Genomic DNA, 5,827 nt, shown 5'->3' with positions numbered 1-5,827 from the left:
GCAAATTACATTTAAATGAAAATTCCTATTCTAGATGCTTCTTGTGGCCTTCATTGGTTGAGAATTGTGGGCTTGCTTGCTTGAACTTTGAAGTGGACTTGAGAGATAAGTGAATCAAATTGAGGTCCAAGTCCTAGCGTTAGTGCTACCGTTAGCCACACTAACGCTACAAGTGTGGCTTTAGTGCTGAAGTTAGTGGCATTAACATTACACTTGCTACCCAATTGGTGTTTTTGGGCTTAAAGATGCCTATTGTTTGTGCTCCAATTTCATGCCCACTATAGACTATTATATATCATTGAAAGGTTCTGAATGTCATCTTTCTAACGCAACTGAAATCACCTCAATTGGTTCTCTGTAACTCAAGTTATGCTCCGTTGAAGGGGATAGGGTTGTTGGCATTGTCGCTGGCGTTAGTGGCACTAACGTGGCCACTAACGTCAACGTTAAGGGGGTTAATAATGCCAGGTTCTGAAGCTTAAACTTAATGTCCACCCCATACTATTATATATTGTTGAAAAGCTCTGAATGTCTACTTTCCATTGCTATTAGAAGCGCATCATTTGGATCTCTAAATCTCGAGTTACACTTCTTGGAAGGTGAAGAGGTCAGCTGGCCTTACTACAAGTTGATACCATGTTCATCTTTGCACTTTCGGGGCAGTTTTTCTCCCTGAAATTTAGTGTCCACCATGTAGTTCCATATATTCTTAGAAAGCTCTGAATTCCTACTTTCCAATGCCACTGGAATCATATCATTTGGATCTTTGTGGCTCAAGTTATTCTTGTTTGAAGAAGACATGGTCAGGCTGCCAGGTGAGATGTTGCCCCAGTTAGTGCCTACGTTAGTGGCACTAACGTGGCCACTAATGTAGGCCTTCCTTTCTTTGCTCAAGTTAGTGGTGTTAACATCACCACTAAATTCCCATGCTGCTTCATTCTTTATGTTAAGGGCTCACGTTAGTGGCATTAACGTGGCCATTAACGTGGGTCTTCCTTTGCCTTGCTCACGTTAATGGTGTTAACTTCACCATTAACGTCCCATCTTGCTCCCTTCTCCCATGTTAGTGGCATTAACTTTGCCACTAACTTGGCTTTTTCTCCTTTGGTCTATGTTAGTGCCCACGTGGGTCTTCCCTCTGCTTCTTCTTTTCTCTGCTTCACCTTTTAAGCTCCTTCCTTCTTTTATGCTTGTTTTGTGCTTTTTCCTTCCTTTTCCACCAATTTCTACAAATTCAAACCAAATCAAAGAATTAAAAGTAATATATGATTTAAGCACAAAAATACTCAATAATTAAGCATGATAAGTTAAAATTAAAGGTGACAAATCTTAGAAAAACAAGCCATGATGCCCTGGCATCACAACACCAAACTTAAATATTGCTTGTCCCCAAGCAAGAAGAGAATCATGCAATAAGGTTTAACAATCCGAGGTAAGAAGAATAGCAGTGTAATGTTCATGGTTAGCTAGTTTTCTATGCATGCAACAATCACAAAAGAAATTCAAATAATTGATGCTTCTATCTAGCTCACTTTATGAAATCTTTTCTTTCTATTTCTTCCTTGAAACACGCTTTTCATTTCTTTCTTGGCTTAGCTTTTTGGGTGCTTTGCACCATGAGTTAAAAGCAAAGCTACGACTCTAAATTCTTTGTTTTCAAGTATTACCACTTGATACATAAGCACCACAAGCATTTAATTAGAGGACTCTTTTAACTCATTTTATTTCTTTTCTTTTCTCTTTAATCATTGATGCTCAGAGCCTTGAGCTTTGAGGGAGTGCTTTGCACTTGAGCCTAGCCTTGACTCTAAGTGTTTTGTTTTCAAGCTTTTTGCTTGATACGTAAACACCACAAGTACTTAACCAATGAATTGTCATTGGTACTCAGAACCTTCAGCTTTCTCATTCTTTCCCTTTTTCTTTTCTTGCCTTAATTGCATTTGCTTCTTCAAGGTTTTTATGATTTCAAAAATTTCAGAAAAATGTCCTAGATAAAAACTTCAATTAAACAAATTCAAATGGAATTAAGCAACAATAGTCATGCTAGCTTCCCAATACTTCACTACAAGAAACATCGTTAAAATCGATGGCCAAATCGACAGCTAAACCGTCAATAATATTAAAATTTGACGGCAAAATGGACGGCGGAGGTGGTCGCTATTAAGCTTGTCAATTTTTCAAAATTCTAATAAAATTGACGGCTTGCCAAGCCGTCGATAATAATTTAATAAAATCGACAGCGTTTCTATCTATAATATGAGTTTGGAAATTTTAACTTATTAAAATCAACAACGTTGCTGTCGATATTATTATATAAAATCGATGCCATTTTCGTCGATATTTGAGTCAATAAAATTGACAACATTTTCATCTATAATATGCTTAATAAAATCGACGACGTTGCCGTCGATATTTGATTTAATAAAATCGACACAATTGCCGTCGATTTAATTATTTAGATACCGACAAATTCTGTGTCTATATTTTGTTTTTTTTGTCTATTTTAAACTTAAAAAGTGACAACTCTACCGTCGATTTTAATAGTTATATGTTTTAATTATTTTTTTCTATTTAAAAAATAGTAAACAATTAATGTAAATAAACTTTTAAATATAGAAATAAAATAGTAAATAATTAATACAAATAAACTTTTAATATTAGATAATAAATTTACAAACTTATCAAAATAATAAATAATCCTCTAATATAAAGAATCAAGAACAAATAAATAACTAAACTAAGACTTATATTCATTTAAATTGCAATCCACTAAGTACCACTAACTACATCAGTCAGTATCTGCTATTGCATCCAATGATGAACCATTACTATTGCAAAAGAATGATCAATGTAAAGACCCAAAACACTAAGTAGATATATTATCATGTATCGAACCAAATTTCAATCGGATGATGATAATGGATATCTAAAATTGAAGACAATGTTTTTGATGAATCGTGTAAGAATATATTGCAAACAACTTAAGCACCAATATTGTAGTCAATATTGCCCTTCATTGCCTTCTTTCTCATAACAATATTCTAGTGCTAATCAACAACTAAGCATGAAAGCACCCTAAACACTGCCAAATAACATTCAACTCCAAAAATATATTGATGGAGAAGTACAAAGAATCATGATGCAATAGCAACCAAGAAAGAGTGAGTACCATTCACGGTAACATTTCAGGCACATAGCATGGATGCAGTTAGGCAACACAATCTTACTATTCACTTCTATGCATATTCCACATTCTTCTTCTCTTTCAGTGTCTATATCAGAATGTTGTTGATGATCCTCATTGTCTCTTTTTCGATACCTCTCCATACAAATAACCTTCTGTTTCTTATCCTCTGAATCTGTAACCCCTTTTTGAAGTTGTAACAAAGACGGATAAATTACCACTGATCAATATAAAAACTCAACAAATTAGCTAAATTAACTGACACAAAGATGCAAAACAACTTATCATAGAACAAAATAGAGGAACAAATACCATAGAATTCTCTAATGCTAGCTTTCCTTTCATGAGTAGACATGGTAGTTGTTCCATCCACATATACCTGCACCATGAGAAATAATTTTTTAGCCTATCCCAATTTCTCAGCTCAATATGAAAAATCCCAATAACTAATCAATGTCTCTACCTTGTAAATTAGGATTCTTAACAAGCCAAATGCTCCAGAGAATCCGATGACGAAGGAACTGCTATCTCATCCATGCTTCCTTCTCTCCTCAACTGCTCCCCTGAGCACAGGCACAACATCATGTTCTTCAAACTCCTCTTCTTCCTCCTCCCTTGCCTATTTCCATTTCCCATGCTTTCTCAATTCACCCAATAACTTCCCATAAGCCACAACTGTTGAACCACTGTCACATATCAAATTCAAATGAAATTACAAAATCATCATCGAAAATAACAAAAAACTGTTTCCATTTCCTACTCAATTAAACATTTAAACTAAATTAGTTTTCCAAAAAAAAAAAAAAAAACAAAACCAGAAATCTGGAAATCATATCAAAATCACACCATCCGAAATTGAAAAGTGATAAGAATCAAACGAATATAGAAAGATAGTTATACTCACAACTGAAGTAAGTTCTTCAATAGAGATATACTCAATGGAATCGGTCCTTCTAGTCCACTTCCATGCATTTCTCTTAATTAATTTACATTGATAAGAATATAGAATTAGAACAATACAAATATTTAATATTGTGAATATATTAGCAAGGAAAGGAATTAGAATCTCATAGTCTTTGGAGAAATTTCCAGTTCTTTATGAAATCAGGTATGGTTCCTGTAAAGTTGTTACTACTTATCCTACTGCATTGTTACAAAACAATGGCAAACATCAGTATGACAGTATCATTAGAATTTGAGTTCTGATGAGAAGAAACAACAGAAAAGCTCACAAGTCGGTTAAATTTTGCAGCCCAGCAAGTGCCGATGGTAAGTTCCCGGTCAACTGATTTGATGACAGTACCCTTCAATGGTAATATTTCAGAAACATATTTTAAGAAATAATTAAAATCAAGACAAATCATATCATTAAAAAGTACAAATGGAACAAAGGTCTTACAAGGTCTGCAAGTTGATCAGCTTCCCAAGTTCAGGTGGAACAACTGCAGAAAAATTGTTTGCTTCCAGCATCCTAATTAATGTTTCAAAACTACCATTTCAGTGTATATTGAAAAAGGCACACTATATGAATGAATAGACTTAAAAGCTCAAAACATACAGGTATGTGAGAGTAGTAATATTTCCTAGATGTTTTGGAATTTCCCCTGACAAGTGATTCACAAGAAGAGAGCTGCATCATGTTATATGAAATATGTAATCAAATATAAGAATAATATAATGACAAATTTTGTTCAGAGATTCAGTAGTTCAAAGTGACTCACATGGAAGTTAAATTCATTGAAGCCAATTCCTTTGGAATTGTGCCATTTAAACAATTGTATCTAAAATCTCTGTTGATAGAAGGAAAACTATCAGTAAAAAAATGAAAATAAAGAAGCATAGAACATTTAGAAAGAATATAAAAGGAACAAAGCAAAGAAGTTAAGATGCTCATACATCACTTGAAGAAAAGGTAGCTTGACCAGTTGAGGTGGGAGTGCTCCAGGTAGACTAAGGCGCTTAAGGGTTCTAAAGCATAGAGACAATGCTCAGTGTTCAGACTGAGGATGCATAAAATGCTGATAAGATTTTTGTAGAAAATGTAGCCAAGCACACATAAAAACTTAAGCCACATTTGATAACAGTCTCAGGATAGAAATACAAAGAAACCAGAAACACAAACTTGTTCAGAGAAGAAACACATAAAATGTCTCTGTCTTGGATAAAATCTACCAATTTTCTATCCACCAAAAAACCAGGCACAATAGAAGCACAACTCTACATTTCCATCCTGAGACACCAAATACAGCTTCGTCATGAAACTGAAGCAAAACCGATGCAAAAATAATAAATTCGCTAAACAATCAAATAGGAACCTCGTACATGACTTCGGAGGTGAATTGAATTGAATTGAGCTCTCAACTCAGGAACCGATGGAGAAGTCGGAAACACAAAAGAAGAAAAAGAAAATTTGAAACTGAAATAAAGAAAGAATAAAAGAGAGCTATGATTAGAGCAAAGTAAGAAGTAACCTTTTGGTATTTGAGAAAAAGAAAAGTAGAGGGAAAGATCAGAAGGGAGATGAACGGTAATGGCGATTGCTGAAATTCCAACAATGCATCCATCAATTGAGAGAGAGCGGAGAAGGACCAAAGTAGGAGGAGCGAGGGCGGCAATAGAGAGAAGGAGCGACGGCGGCACAGT

The 5,827-nt window shown here is 34.7% G+C and overlaps 1 long non-coding RNA gene across 1 annotated transcript; it reads right to left on the bottom strand.

The window, feature by feature from the left end:
• Positions 1–4,272: 4,272 nt before the first annotated feature.
• On the bottom strand, positions 4,273–4,807 carry LOC112729290 (uncharacterized). The gene is made up of 4 exons (XR_003166462.3): positions 4,743–4,807; positions 4,584–4,655; positions 4,417–4,488; positions 4,273–4,327 (listed from the first exon to the last, which is right to left on the bottom strand). It is a non-coding gene; the product is annotated as an uncharacterized lncRNA (long non-coding RNA).
• Positions 4,808–5,827: the final 1,020 nt, after the last annotated feature.

This window comes from Arachis hypogaea, chromosome 12 (assembly GCF_003086295.3).
Source record: "Arachis hypogaea cultivar Tifrunner chromosome 12, arahy.Tifrunner.gnm2.J5K5, whole genome shotgun sequence".
Taxonomy (NCBI): Eukaryota; Viridiplantae; Streptophyta; class Magnoliopsida; order Fabales; family Fabaceae; genus Arachis; species Arachis hypogaea.
Note: the sequence above shows the minus strand (reverse complement) of the source record. Positions and strands in the feature narration are given on the sequence as shown.